Below are 16958 nucleotides of genomic sequence, written 5' to 3' on the forward strand. Positions count from 1 at the left end.
TTAGTATAGGTGAAATCAACTGTTTCATATCAAAATAAGAGATTTATGCCGGGCGCGGTGGCTCAAGCCTGTAATCCCAGCACTTTGGGAGGCCGAGGCGGGTGGATCACGAGGTCAAGAGATCGAGACTATCCTGGTCAACATGGTGAAACCCCGTCTCTACTAAAAATACAAAAAATTAGCTGGGCATGGTGGCGCGTGCCTGTAATCCCAGCTACTCAGGAAGCTGAGGCAGGAGAATTGCCTGAACCCAGGAGGCGGAGGTTGCGGTGAGCCGAGATCGCGCCATTGCACTCCAGCCTGGGTAACATGAGTGAAACTCCAAAAAAAAAAAAAAAAAAAATAAGAGATTTATATTGGGAGACTTTTTATGTGTTATTTTTACATGTATCTATTAATTTTAAATTCTGAACTCTGTTACTTGCAAAGAATCTCTAGGGATTCTACCTAATAACCTTATCACTTGAACATTGAAGTATCAGAATTTAATTCACATGTTTAACCTAGTAGCAAAAAAGCAACAACAAATCTTGTCTTAACTATCTTTCTGGCATCCAAAGTATTTGAGCAAAATGACACTTAAAACTAGAGGGTGCACACACATTTTACTCCACCGTGATAAAAACCCAAGGGTCCAGCAGCTAGATTTGAGTGTTCCTGTTAGTGAAACCCTGTTCCCATGAACACCCAACTATGATCCTCTGGAACAAAATTATCACAGTTGGTAGTTGGATGGTCTGCACTCGTCTGTCTCTTTCTTTGGTCAGTTAACTTATATCCCCCAAATTATGATGGTTCCAATAAAATAAAAATTAGTGTCTTCACTCTCTGAGTGATGGATGAGAAATCTTTAGTTGTTTATTTTTAAAAAGTAAATGGAATAACTTGCCACCTGTGATTCTTCTCACTTTAAATAATGATGCTCAAGCTGAGATAATCTTGAAAACCCTTGCTCTCTCTAAAAGTCAATAATGCTGTTTCTAGTGAAGTCTTTTTGATAGTTTGTTTGATCCTAAAGCAATGTATCATTTTATGCATGGGATATATCTTAAAAGAAGCATATATTAATAGTAAAACTTCACTCAGGTGTCCTTTTCTGGATATGTATTCATTCTACGAACATTTGTTAAGTGTCCACTATGTGTGTGTTTGTGTGTCTGTCTGTCTGTGACACTGCATATGCATATATATATATATATACATACATGTACACATACACATACACACACATATATATAAATATATGTGTGTATATATTATATATATATACATATATATATATAGTCAGGTCCTATGCTCTACTGAAGATGTAACAATAAACAAAACGGATACATTTTCTGCTATAGTTAGTAACTCCTGTCTGGTTAACTAGGGTTTAAACCAAAAGTGTTTCCTAAAATCCTACTAAAACATATTATTTCTTTTAGAAATACATTATGTAGAAAGTGATAAAGGATCTTGCACTGCCTTGGGGATTTTGCCATGGATGCTAGTTATTATTAAATAGATGGTGATATCAAAGACATTTGATAGAGAACTAGAACAATATTGATCCCAGTAAGCACTATGGATGTATTTAAGGTATGGAGAAAGATAGTACGGACTGATCTTACAGTATAAAGTAGATATTTAACAAAACAATGGAGAAAAATTTCTCTACAGTTCACTCACGGGTATCTTAAACTGCCTCTTTATCACATACCTCAGATTTAACTGGAACCCCTTTCAGCAGTATTACCACTTTCATTATATGAAAGGGAATTCAGTGTCCCATCAGACACAATGTGAATCTCAGATTACTGCCAAAACCAGTGACCTTCCCACACTGTTTGCAAATCAATCAAAAAAGCCTAAAAGCCAGGACTGACCTCTCAGAGGCTTATTGTGACCAAAAGAAGCCAATAATCCTACCTCAGGGCAAGATCAGTTAGAAAGAGAGGGAAATTTCTCACAAACATAAATGTGGCCATTTGCATGTAAGAGATTAAATGTGGACATGATCCCAGCTAACTTATTCTAAGACTAAGGCACCTATCGTGTCTAGTACCACCTAAGCGAGATGTCAGGACTCAGAATTTTTGTCAAATGGTCAAATGCATGGCAATACTTAGTAAAGGCCTATTTATCTAGAGTCTGCATTTGCAAATTTTCACAACTCTCAAACATTAGGAATCGTACCAAATCTACAACTCTGCCAGTTCCCCCCGAACTCCCAAAATGTCTTTATATTGAATAAAGCGTTAAAAGCAGCCAAAGGCTTGAAGAGCCTGCCTCTGTATCCCATAACTGGTTGAATCATTGCCTAAAAGGAAAGGAACATTTTTGTTACTGGCTAATGGCCATAGGTCTCTTTTTTATACCAAAGCCAAAAAAGCAAAACAAAACAAAACCCTCAAAAACAAAACTATAAGAGACAGAAGAAACAAAAAGAAGCACAATAATAAGAAGGAAGCTAGCTATAGTTATAAGGAGGAAGAGTCATTACAGGAGAGATCTCATCATTGGAGATAACAACTTTATTTAAATCATCTATATAGAAGGATTCAGTGGCATACACTCTTGACAGCAGGAATAAGCCAACAACTGTAGGTGGAGCAGCTCTGCACTTGACACCTCATAAATTCATTTAACATTTGTATGCCAGACATGGTTCTAGGCACTGCAAACGCCTTCTGTACAAAGGTGAACAACTCATGGTCCTTACACAATGTTTATATTCAAGCTGGGAACTCAGAAACATTCATAAATAATTACAAGACAATTTGATGGCTTCAGAAACTGAGATATTATAAAAACGCATGAAGAATCCAGAAGATGGGGTAGCTAAGTATAATCAAGGGAGTCCCAAATGTTTCACAGAGAAAAGAAGCATTTAAACTGAAAATGCACTGGATTTTCCTAGCCAGAGAAAAGGGGTAAGGGTATTCAAAGATCAGATGAACCGTAAAGAAATGAGATCTGAAAATGCTCAAAAACTGATCAAGATTGGGTATAAAGCAAAAGTGGAAGCTGAAATGGAGCAACAGGCAAAGTTGAAGCTGTAAAGATTGGAGGTAGCAGAAATGTAGATTCCTTGCGTTATGCTAGTTTAGTTGTCTATCCTTCCTATTGAAATCGTATCTCCACCAGGGCAGAGTCTATGCTTATTGTTACCCACACATTCCCTAGTGACAATAGGTGTTCACAAAATAATTGTTGAGTAAATTGGAAGTCTAAATGAGCCTCACTTGAAGACACAGGAAGGAGACACATTTTGTATGTGTTTAAGGGAAGCCTTCAATTACCTGGGAGGCTTTCTTGCCAAGAATTTCACCTGTCCAAGATTATGTGACACCTACATATCCCAGGGTTTGTTGTACAGGCTGAAGAAAAGCAAGAGTTTTATTTCCATATATTAAAGTAACAATTGGCGAGATGCAACAGGAACAAGTCAGGAACCCAAAGAAATTACTACCGCAAAGAAATCGTATCAGCAATTTCCCTCACTGCAGTACTGGCAGAGCTTGCTGCTTTGCTTCATTATAAAGCTCCTTTTACATATCAAGATTTACTCAGTCCGGATCTACAATAAAGTAAGAAGAAACTCAAAAGATGTGAGGTTATGCTAAGAAGGTGAATTTTACTTCTTTAATATTACTTTTTAGCAGAACTGATTCGAATGTGCAAGTCCCATTATGATGCACTAGGTTTGTCATTTTCATAGAAAACAGAAACACCTTTACAGATCTGTCGGACTACTGCAAATGGAATTGGTGGGGGTTAGAAAGGGGTGTCTAATTGTCTCCTAGCGACTGTTACCATGGTTACAGTCACACCTCACATCCTTATCAAGTAAAAAATAGGATGAAATAAAAGGAAAAGTGAAAGAGGCAAAGGATATAAGTTTTTTCAAGGAAGAAGAAAAACATGATTGTCAGAATGCAAGTGCTTTTGTCTGGGAAGAATTGTGAATTTTGTAATTAGGTTAGGTTCAACTAAATATGTTTTAGTTGATGCTGCAAGAACACTTATTGGAACAATTTCTACTATTGTTTTTGACAGAAACATCCAAAACTTCAGCTCCTTTTACAAAGTTAAAGGAAAATCTGCTTGAAAATTTTAGATATAAAATGAATTAGTTTTTCTAGCCTTAAATCAAAAGCAGCTGCATAGAAGTATCTACTGTGGTTTAGGGAGAGGTAAGTAATATTCCTCATTAAGTAGAAAAGAGAGAATAATTTCATAATTATTCAAGTAGAATTTTGCATTTACTCCTCAAATGTTTAAAAGGCAGTGAGATTAACCAAAGGGAAGCAAAACATTCAACAGTACCTTGGAGGACACTTTTCTGAATCTTGTAAACATCATAAATGTAACTACATTTTTATAAATTATACAGTATTTATATTAAACAGTTCAGTAATAAAGTATACTCTCTTCCAGGAAATGAAGTGATACATTGTTTCACTCCCTTTGATTCAGTCAGAAAAGTAATAGAACAAATTCATTTCTAACCCTTCCCTCAAGATTAGCCACATAATTACTAGTTCCCTACTGATACAGATTTTCTCCAATCTCATATACAACCTGTGACAAGTTTAAGATTAGAAGGAAATGAAGTACTGTCATTTTTACCAAAATAATAATGATAAGGTTCACATAATTGCTGGTAAAAAGAAAAATGAAAGATGGATTAAGATTGAATATAAGACATTATTTTCTATTTTTGAAGTTTTTTTCCCCAGTGCACATAAACCAAAAGTTCTATTCATCCAAAGTCTAGACATATATATAAATATATATATAATACATGTGTGTGATGAAATATATAAATTCTATTTTTATAATTAATTTTGTGTTCATAATATAATGATATAAATATTATGCAGTAACACAATAGAAACAAATTTTCTTGTCTCTGCCTAGCACATTCTACTATTTTCCTTTCTTATACATGTACCACAACACTTATCCATTTGGTCGTTTATTTAACACACCTTTATCCAGCACCTACTAATTTCCAAGCACTGCATATAAATTACATAAATTTCAGTCGATGCTGTGAAGGAACACTGAATACAAAGAAAAATAAATGAACACAATCAAATAACACAGCACAATGTGGGTAGGTGCAATTAAAAAAAAAAAGACAGAAGCAAATTGTTGAAAGGGGAGTTTGAATTCCCCAGGCAGAAACGCTGGGAAAGAGTATTCAAGGAAGATGGCATTTGTGAGAACAGAGTAATAGGAGAGCGATTCCTGTCCTGGGAAAGAAGTGAATGTGGTTGGAGCCTAACTGCAGGAGGTATGAGAAGGCCAAGGAAAACTGAAAACAGTTTATGAGGGGCCTTATGGGCTTTTCTTGGAAGTTTTAAATTCATCATTGCATCATAGATGTCATTGGATGTTTTTAAACATGATGTTTTAAACATCATGTTTTAGAGTCATAATTCTAATGACAACATAGAGAATGAACCAGAAGGTAGAAAGCCAAATATTGAGCAGTGAACCTGGTGACTAAGCTGTGTACCAAATAAGCAATGATACTTCATCTGTAGACTGTATTTTTTACAGTCACATTTATACCAGTGTGTAATTTATTTGACATCTACTTAAATATACATTGAGTGCCTGTTACAGGTCAGGCCAGGCATGTCTTAAGCTCAGGAAAAGCCCCTTTACACTGGAATTTTTATTTTAGTGGGGGAGCTACACAATAAAGAAACAAATATATAATGCCAAATAGTGATAATGAGAAATTATTTATGTATTAAATTTGTTTATTAAATGTCTATTTTGCCAAACACCATTTTTGTTAAGATTTTAAGAAATATAACTAGTCTAGGGTTTTTAAAAAATGAATTTGTTCTGGCAATTTTAATAGTATTGCTAGTCAATATGAATACTAGCCTTTAAGTTTTGACTGACCTATGGGCAAACATAGGCAAAATAAACTGAGCTTACTATACAAAAATTGCATATCCACAGCAAATAGGTCAATCTAGTTTATTAGGAAGCAGTTATTTTTTTTTTTGCCTTTTTTCATTATAGTAGACCTATGGTTTATTTTTTAAAATAATATTGGAGGTAATCATTTGAACAAATCTAAATGGGTCTAACTGATTTATTAAGACAGGGCATCTACTTAAATCTGTGTCTTTATGAATCCACTTCAGAGGGAGCTCGTTGTCTATTACCTATTTGAAGTATAGGATAACAAAACCCAAATAAACTCAAAAAAAAAAAAATACTTGCTGAATTAAAGGCAAAGCGAATAAAAGCAAAGAGAGTGACTGTGGAGTAATATGAATTTCAGAATCAATCACAATTTCATATGTTAAATCTAATTTAAAACATGCAAATGTAAAACCCTGACCAAAAATGTTATTAGCTGAAGTTATTTATTATTGAAGGAGATTACCTCCAAAATTATGAACAGAATGTATTTTATAGTCTAATTGAGTCATTGTTGTGGATATAGACTATCAACAATGAAGGAAAATAAGAAAATTCTACTAAAGTAACATTTATGCTTATGCCGAAGCAACATAAAATGTGAAATGTATGTGAAAGTTAAGGAGGTGAGTGAAAGATAATGCTCTAGGAAGAATGTCCTTAAACAACCTTTTAAAACTGCTCTAAAGAACTGCATACTCTAGCTCTTGAGATTTCACCGTATATTAGCGTATTCAAGTCTCTAAATATTCCTATGGCAAAGAAACCTCTTAAACCTTATTTAACCTAGTGTTCTTTGTAAAATTGGCCATAAAACACTTTCTTTGCAGCCACTTCTTTACAATTTATTTGCTTTATATTCATCCATGAAAATAAAAAGAAACTTAAGAAAAATGAAAGAAGAAAGAAATTTCAGATGATTATATCTCAAATATCACAAAGAAAAGATACATAAAAGGAAGAAGCCAGGATGAGAACATCATATATTAACAGAAGCCTCCCAGAGCCAATGGCTCACACAGTCTACACTGGAAAATCACAGAATCATAGACTCTCAGGTTGACTGGATCTTAAAAGTTCATCCATCCTATGAACAAAATCATCACCAGGTGCTTGTGAACTCCATGGTCGAACAATTTCATCTTCAACATATTCAACATTAAAATTCAGCAAATATTTCTTCATAATGATATATCCAGTTAGAGACATCTCAAGAAATTAGATATTCGACTTTCTGGTTAAACAAAATTAACTCTATACACTACAACCTTGGAGTTATCATGTTCAAAAAGTATACCATAAAATGTAAATACCATTGAACTATACTGTGAATAGTTTAATTTTTGTATGTAAATGAACTGTTAATTTTTTATTTTTAATTCACTGAGAATTTTTTCACAGGAATATCTTAGATTTAAAATCTAGAATATCTTAGACTTTTGTTTTTAAGTTCTGAGATACATGTGCAGAACGTGCAGGTTTGTTACATTGGTATACATATGCCATAGTGGTTTGCCACACCCACCAACCCATCATCTACATTAGGTATTTCTCCTTACGCAATCACTCCTGCAGCCCTCCACCCCTTGACAGGCCCTGGTGTGTGATGTTCCCCTCCCTGTGTCCATGTGTTCTCATTGCTCAGCTCCCACTTATAAGTGAGAACATGAGGTGTTTGGTTTTCTGTTCCTGTGTCAGTTTGCTGAAAATGGTGGTTTCCAGCTTCATCCATGTCCCTGCAAAGGATATGAACTCATCCTTTTTATGGCTTCATGGTATTCCATGGTGTATATGTGCCACATTTTCTTTATCCAGTCTGTCAATGATGGGCATTTGGGTTGGTTCCAAGTCTTTGCTCTTGTGGATAGTGCTATAATAAACATGTGTGTGCATATGTCTTAATAGTAGAATGATTTATAATCCTTTTGGTATATACCCAATAATGGGATTGTTAGTTCAAATGGTATTTCTAGTTCTAGATCCTTGAGGAATCGCCACACTGTTTTCCACAATGGTTGAACTAATTTACACTCCCACCAACAGTGTAAAAGCATTCCTATTTCTCCACATCCTCTCCAGCATCTGCTGTTTGCTGACTTTTTAATAATCATCATTCTAACTGGCATGAGATGGTAACTCATTGTGTGTTTGATTTGCATGTCTCTAATGACCAGTGATGTTGAGCTTTTTTTCATGTTTGTTGGTCACATAAATGCTTTCTTTTGAGAAGTGTCTGTTCATATCCTTCACCCATTTTTTGATGGGGTTATTTGTTTTTTTCTTGAATATTTATTTAAATTCACTGTAGATTCTGGATATTAGCCTTTTCTCAGATGGATAGATTGCAAAAATTTTCTTCCATTCTGTAGGTTTCCCCTTCACTCTGATGATAGTTTCTTTTGATGTGCAGAAGCTCTTCAGTTTATTAGATCCCATTTGTCAATTTTGGCTTTTGTTGTCATTGCTTTTGGTGTTTTAGTCATGAAATATTTGCCCATGTCTATGTCCTGAATGGCACTGCCTAGGTTTTCTTCCAGGGTTTTTATGGTTTTAGGTCTTAGGTTTAAGCCTTTAATCCATCATGAGTTAATTTTTGTATAAAGTGTTAAGGAAGGGGTCCAGTTTCAGTTTTCTGCATATGGCTAGCAGGTTTTCACAACATTATTCATTATATAGCGAAATCTTACCCCATTGCTTGTTTTTGTATGGTTTGTCAAAGATCAGATGACAGTAGATGTGTGGCATTATTTCTGAGGCCTCTGTTCTGTTCCATTGATCTATGTATCTGTTTTGGTACCAGTACCATGCTGCTTCAGTTACTGTAGCCTTGTAGTATAGTTTGAAGTCAGGTATTGTAATGCCTCCAGCTTTGTTCTTTTTGCTTAGTGTTGTCTTGGCTATGTGGCCTCTTTTTTGGTTCCATATGAAATTTAAAGTACTTTTTTCTAATTCTCTGAAGAAAGTCAATGGTAGCTTCATGGGAATAGCACTATATCTATAAATTACTTTGGGCAATAGGGCCATTTTCATGATATTGATTCTTCCTATCTATTAGCATGGAATGCTTTTCCATTTGTTTGTGTCCTCTCTTATTTCCTTGAGCTTAATTCATAAACTCGTTTTCCATACAGTTTTGTTCCCTTGCTGGTGAAGAGATGTGATCCTTTGGAGAGAAGAGGTGCTCTGGTTGTTGGAATTTTCAGCCTTTTGGCACTGGTTTTTCCTAATCATCATGGATTTATCTACCTTTGGTCTTTGACATTGGTGACCTTCAGATGAGATTTTTGTGTGAATGTCCCTTTTTTGATGTTGATGCTATTTCTTTCTGTTTGTTAGTTTTCTTTCTAACAGTCAGGCCCCTCTGCTGCAGGTCTGCTGGAGTTTGCTGGAGGTCCACTCCAGACCCTGCTTGCTTGGGTATAACCAGCAGAGACTGTAGAATAGCAAGACTGCTGCCTGTTCCTTCCACTGGAAGCTTTGTCCAAGAGGAGTACCTTCCAGATGCCAGCCGGAGCTCTCCTGTATGAGATGTCTGTCCACCCCTGCTGGAAGCGTCTCCCAGTCAGGAGGCATGGGAGTCAGGGTCCCACTTGAGGAGACAGTCTATTCCTTAGCAGAGCTCAAGCACTGTGCTGGAAGACCCACTGCTCTATTCAGAACTAGCAGGCAGGAGTTTAATTCTGCTGAAGCTGTGCCCACAGCTACCCCTTCCCCCAGGTGCTCCATCCCAGGGAGATGGGAGTTTTATTTATAAGCCCATTACTGGGGCTGCTGTCTTTCTTTCAGAGACGCCCTGCCCAGAGGGGAGGAATCTAGAGAGGCAGCCTGGCTACAGCAGCTTTCTGGAACTGCAGCGGGCTCCATGCAATTTGAACTTCCTGGAAGCTTTGTTTACACTGTGAGGGAAAAGCCACCTATTCAAGCCTCAGTAATGGCCGATGCCTCTGCCCCCACCAAGCTCGAGCATCCCAGGTTGACTTCAGACTGCTGTGCTGGCAGTGAGAATTTCAAGCCAGTTGATCTTAGCTTGCTGGGCTCCATGGGGGCGGGATCCACTGAGCTATACCGCTTGGCTCCATGACTTCAGCCCCCTTTCCATTGAATGATTCTGTTCTGATGGCATTCCAAGCACCACTGAGGTATTAAAAAAAAAACCTCCTGCACCTAGCTCAGTGTCTGCCCAAATGGTCACCCTGCTTTGTGCTTGAAACCCAAGGCCCTGGTGGTGTAGGCACCCAAGGGAATCTCCTGGTCTGCAGGTTGCAAAGACCATGGAAAAAGTGTAATATCTGGGCCTGAATGCGCAGTTCCCTATGGCACAGACCCTCAGAGCTTCCTTTGGCTAGGGGAGGGAGTTCCCTAACCCCTGTGCTTTCCAAGTGAGGTGACAATCCACCCTGCTTTGCTGGTCCTCTGTGGGCTACACCCACTATCTAACCAGTCCCAGTGAGATGAGCCGGGTACTTCAGTTGGAAATGCAGAAATCATCCACCTTCTGCATTGATCTTGCTGGGAGCTGCAGATCAAAACTGCTCCTATTCAGCCATCTTGCCCAGGTTCCCAGTAGTTTAATTTTTAATTGAGTACTTTAAGCTTGTTGCACATAAATAGAATTATCTATTGGACTGAGTTAGATTTGCATTATATTTAAAATATGCACATAAACTGTCATTTTAATATACATTTGGAAAAGTACAAGCTACACAAAACTAAATCCAGATTATTTAAGCTTTTCTGCTAATTTGCTTTATTACGTATACATGAAGAAATTGCAAACCCAGGCTAGGATTCATTAAAGTTTACCTGATAATTCTCCATCTGTATGTCCCTGTCTTAGTCCTATGCAAAATGGAATTAGGAACATCTTGTGTATATATTGTTATTCAAATAAGCAATATGTTCAGACAAGAGATTATTTGCAAGAAAAAGAATTGTGTATTTGTTTCATTATGAGAAAGCTGGGATTTCTCATAAACATGTTTGGTATTCATCAAATATCTAATATGATAGAGAAAGTTATTCTCACAGACATATATTTTATTCATTTTTCTCTTATGAAAGATATATCAATATTGGCCAAAAATAAGTCTGAATTTCTGTGGTCTAAAGAAGGAAATAGGGTGTAGTGAAAGTAGTATGGAAATTATAGTCCAAAGACCTGGATGGAGTTCCAGCTTCGTCACTTAATGACTATATTTATTTAATGTAATTGTTTATGAATAGAGAAATTACCCCTTCTACCTACATCTTCTTAAAATTTTATTTATATTGTTTCTTATAAATATCTCTTTAATTTCAAAAAAGCATGCTTCTAATGGCTCTTTCAAACTATTACATGTGTTTCAAACTCATAATCACAAATGCCATACAATGTTCTACACCTCTTTGTAAATACTTTAAATCTCACTAAATTAAAATACTATTAAATCAAAATGGAGCTTTGCTGACAATTGTCCATGGTTGAGATGATGAGAATCTTATTATCCAATAAGTGCTTTTCAATAGCCATTGGCAGTTCCATGATGGATAAAGGGGTGGCATAGAAAGAACAAAAGACCAGGAATCAAGCAACTGAATTTCAGTCCTTGCCTTTTACTCTATAGTTCTAGGACCCTATTCAAACCATATCTCTTGTAGGGCACTCAATTTGCAAATCAATAAAATTGGGGAAAGGTGCATACAAGTGATCTAAAATCTGTACTGAAGGGATGGAACTGATGTTCATTTTTTTTTTAACATTTGGAATAAAGTCAGGAAAAGAAATAAAAAATAACAATACTAAGAATGGGTATTAATAAGTGAGAACAGTTTGAAGGTGAAAATTTTGTTAGGAATAGAAATAATTTACTAAATAAAGACACCGAATCATTCATATTAGCCTATGTGAGAGAGTAAACCTTTTTCAACAATTTAGATATCTAAATAGAGGTATGGTAACTTATGCAACCTATGTTTCTTATTATACCTAGAGAGTAAGTATTTGAATATAACATAAATATATTATGCTACAAAGATGAAAACTTGAGATAATTAGCCAACAAAGGTATTTTTTTCACATTAACAATTCTACTGCTACATTGGTTCAGATTTTTACTTGGAGACTGTTATAGTTGATTTCTGCTAGAAGCTGACCTTAAAAGAAAGATTTGTGCGCAGTTTGTTTGGGAGGTAAGGAACAGGCTTAAAGGTAGTAGAGCAATGCAGTCAATGAAAAGTGCATTTATCAAGCAAATTACCATCTGGGTGACAGGGGGTTAATCCCATCTGGAGTGAATGTAAACTAATTACTGGAGGAGTTTAGTGTAAAACAAACACTTCGGAATCATGTCACTTGTGGGGCAACGGAGTTGGAGTACTTATGTGCCAACTCCTCTCAGTAATTTTATGTGGGCTGCTGGGAAGGAGGAGCATTAATGCTCTGGCACTTATAAACTCTTCCCTCTCCAAGGGCAATGTCAGCTCTGTAGACCAGAGAAAACCTTGAGGCAAGGAAATTCAGGTGCGGCAATTGGAAGGTGAGCAAGTATGCATTGAGATAGCAAGGGCACATTCAGAGGCAAGACATTCACAGTGTCTATTTCAGTGACTGACCATACAGACATTGTGCTGTATGGCTATAACAGGACTTTGTCACCCACAGGAGCACCCTATCCCAACATCTTTCACTGGAAGTCAGTCAGACTTTGCTAGGAACTTCCAGTGACAGTGAGATCACTACTTTGAGAGGCAGCCATTCCCTTTATGGAAAACTGTCTTCTCTCCTTCCTCCAAAAAAGAGTTCTTCCTAATTAGAAACTTCCATAATTTCTAACATCTCCAAGTACAGAAGAAAATGAACACCCTCACACACACACACACACACACATACACACACACACACACACACACGCCCTGTAGGTCTGTGTGTTGGTATTGTGTACGCAGGGGCGTTTGTGTGTCACAGACACACACACAAATGTGTATGTGCATTTGTATATCATTTCTTTTAAAATATCTGATAAGAATTTACATTACCTAGCCTCGTCCTAAATCTCATATCACACTAAACATCCATAGTTCTTTTTGGTCTAAAATGCTTTATTTTTCCCACCCCATTTTACTTCACAGCCCTGAAACTGAAGTCCTGCTGTTATATTACAAGGTTATAGTTTAAGTCTGTTGTTTGTTTGCAAAAGTCTCTTGCCTTATATTTTTATTTTGATGGAACTGAAGTGACACTAAAACTTTTGATTTTATCTACAGTAAAATACTTTAAAGCATTTTGAAAATCAACATTTGGGGAATATTTGGGAGTTTGGAATTTCTATAGAAAAAGAGGACTAGTGAAAGTGACTGCCCTCATGACAGTAAGTTTACAACATTTACCAGTATCATGGCCCTAACACCTCTGAATATGTTGTGCCATTTTCCCCCGTCACTGAATTTTTTGAAATATGATAAAAATTGAAAGAGGAATTTCCAGCTAACTTACAAGAACAAATTAAGAGAAAAACCAAAATTATTCCTACTTTAGTGTGCCATTACATTTCTTTAGTTGGAAGACTATGTTCAATAGAATTATTACAGCCTAGTAGTAATAGTTAGAAATAATACACAGCAACTTTTATAGAAGGACTCCTGAGTACTTTATAAACCACTGATACATAAAGGATTAATGTAAATTCTGATTGTGTATTAAAGGCCAAACTATCCTTCATTTGCAAGTCTCAAATTGACCTTAATATACTAGTGTTTTTGAAATTTATATCCTGATTAATTTCTTTATTCATTCCTTGAATCAATATTTATTTAGCGTCTATTCATTCTTAAAAGTCTGCCTTGTTCTCTTAAGCAAGTGTTATAACTTCTTGAAACCCAGTGCATTCACCTTATTCTGTTCTATGTTAGTAGCCATTTCTGTTTGAGTCTCATCCCCTTATGAGATAATAAACACCCTTGTAACAGCAACACTGACAGACTTATCTTTATAATCCTTAAATCTCTTGGCCTTAATCTTATAGGTATGAGGCACTCCATTGACATTTGTTGAACTAAATTGAACTGAAAAGTGAAGTCGACATGGGAAAGTATCCTGATTCACTTTTCTCCAACTTCCATCAATGAATAAGGATTTGGAAGTTGCATTCTTGAAGACTGGTTATGCCATAATTTGTTAATAATGCAGTTAAAAATTACAGTGTTTGTACCTGGCATTCACCTTATTAATATGCATAGTCCTGATTGCCTGATTATAGAACTTAACTATTTGACCAGCACCATGGATATTCCTAAACAATGCTCTGCTTCTTAAAAAACAAAAATAAAACAAACAAAAACACACATTCAGGGGAAAAAAGTAATTACAGAAATCAATTAGTCACTTCTCTTAAACATTTTATTTTGGTAAGGTTAATCATCGTTGAGAGTGTATAATTGATATAACTTAGATATCCTTCCTAACCTATTCTACAGAACTCTAAACAGACACTTGATCATTATTTTTAGTCTAGTTGCACCCTCTGTTTCTTTTTAAAATATAAAATATGCAGATTCTCTGCCCCTGCATTTTCTGTCTTTTGGTCTGAAGTGCTTTGTTTTTTCCACCCCATTTTTATATCACAGTCCTGAAACTGAAGTCCTACTGTTATATTACAAGGTTGTAGTTTAAGTCTGTTGTTTGTTTGCAAAACAATTTTACAACCAAGTACTCACCCTAGGCATTGTTTTCCCATGACAACTAAGCAAGCCACACTTGTGTGAAGACAGTGCTATTTTATATTGCTATCTCTGAAACTGTTTATTTTCCCTATTTATATATATTTTTTCAAATTACATAGGTGATACAAAGTTTGGTCTGCACCCAGAGTCAACTCATTCAAATTTATTCTTTACAGAAGTTATTCTTCACCTTTGTTGAGATAAGGAAAGCCATGTGAAACCACAACCATGACATTGTCAGTTTTACACAATCATTTAAAAATAAACAACACCCTGTTTACAGGGGCTACTCAATGGATTGTACATTGAATTTTTTCACAAAGAAACTAAGGAAATGAGAACTTCACAGTGTTTGTGCAGTACGTTTGTTTTTAGTTTTTTGCTTTTTTCCCCAGCCAGGATCTGGGTCAGCAGAGATAGTGATGCCTCTAGCATCACCAGCCAGGTAAATAAACCTCCAGATCCCTACTCCCCAAGCTGTCAATTTCCAGAATGTTGATGCATATGGAGCTCTGCAAGACCTTTTGTGCCAGGAATTTTGTCCCTTTCAGCTCCTTCTGATATTATAAGTCCTCACCCTTTGAAAATGCATAGTGTAAGTTTTAATTTATTATAATTTTTTGCTAGACAATCTTGAATGGACAATGAGTTCTTTATGGAGACACCCAGTGCAGAATTTTTATTGATTCCACATCTTTGTAACATTTACAAGTATTTGCACTTAAGATGGATTTTTTAAAAATAAAACTGACATATTTTTGACTGCAGTCACAAAGAAATCAAAAGCTGAGAGTGTCAAGAAATGGGGGGACAGGGGCTTTGAGAGAGTGCAAAAACCTCAACAGCCACACCAGAAAAAGTTAATCAGAAAGAGATAAATAAAGGATTGCTGAGTGGCAACAACCCCCGCTGAAGCCAAATAGCAGGAATCTGTAGTAGGCTTCATAATAGAATATGCCACTTCCTGCCTTAGTACCATCAAGCATTCCGCTGATAATTATCTTTTGCACAAGCTAGACTGGAGACTCTCACAGAATAAGATGGCTCCATCCTGCTCCACCCATGCTAAATCACTCAGGTCTAGATTGCCCAATATGCCACCTAATTCAACTATTTCATAAACTGAGCTTTCTCCACAATCCCATCTATTTGTTGCTTGTCGTCATCTTCAGGGTAAGATTCTCAAGGAAAGTTCTATTGTAGATAAATTGTGGACTACATAAATCTGGCAATATAAAACAAGAGAAAGTTTGTGTAAAATATTCCAAGAAAGTAAAGAAAATCTTCAGGGGCCAAGAATGACAGGCAGCTGTGATGAAGGAAATTGCCAGACTGGGTAGGCTGATTGGGCATTTAATGGTTTCTCAAGAACAGAAGCTTTGGGTTCAGTCAAGTTAATACATAAAACCAGACCACTGTAGGGCAACAGCTCAAGAAAAGGGTGTAGGTGAAAAAATTCTCTCACCTGTACAGAGTCACCTAAGTGTTTTCTGCCTTGGTGTAGGCTTAGTATGGTGAGGAAAATATCTTCCTTGAGAATTTGTCGTCACAGCCTCATTCTTGAGACAGATTGTATTTTGAATTTACACCACACCCTGTGTCTGGGAATCTAGAATTTGAGAACTTATCATAAAAGTGGACCCAGGCCAGTAATACCAACATTGCAGTATCTATTAGAAGCAGACAGAAAACATCTTTGGAAGATTATTTTAAGAGATATTGGCTGTGACTTTCCCAGGATTGTTAAAGGGCAATCAGCCTTCAAAGTCAGGAAGTACAACAAATCCTAAATAATATGAACAGAAATTAATAATTAAAAATCTAAACAACTTGTAGTGACACTGGAGAACATTAAAAACAGAAATGTCTTGAATTTAATCAAAACAAGAACCTAAGATGAGCAAAAATTTTATTTCACAATAGCCATGTACACAAAACTCTTTTCCGGCACAATTCATGTATTCTGAATTTATTTATTTTATTTTTTATTTTTGCGGGTAGATAGTAGTATATATATTTTTATGGGATCCATGAGATGTTTTGATACAGGCATGCAATGAGTAATAATCACATTATAGAGAATGAGGTATCCATCCCCTCAAGCATTATACTTTGTGTTATAAAAAATCCAATTACACTATTTTAGTTATTTTTTTAAATGTAAAATTTGTTATTATTGACTATAGTGACCCTGTTATGCTATAAAATAGCATGTCTTATTCATTCTTTCTAGCTATTTTTTTCTGTACCCATTAACCATTCCCACCTCCCTCCCACCCTCACTACCCTTCCCAGCCTCTGATAACTATTCTTCTACTCTCTATGTC

At 36.1% G+C, this 16958-nt stretch overlaps 1 protein-coding gene across 8 annotated transcripts in view; it reads left to right on the forward strand.

Annotated features, from left to right (window-relative positions):
* The window catches only part of GRIA4 (glutamate ionotropic receptor AMPA type subunit 4), a 386448-nt gene that overhangs the window by 273228 nt on the left and 96262 nt on the right, over window positions 1-16958 (forward strand). The window lies entirely within an intron of this gene.

Source organism: Cebus imitator, unplaced genomic scaffold, assembly GCF_001604975.1.
Source record: "Cebus imitator isolate Cc_AM_T3 unplaced genomic scaffold, Cebus_imitator-1.0 Scaffold171, whole genome shotgun sequence".
Lineage (NCBI taxonomy): Eukaryota > Metazoa > Chordata > Mammalia > Primates > Cebidae > Cebus > Cebus imitator.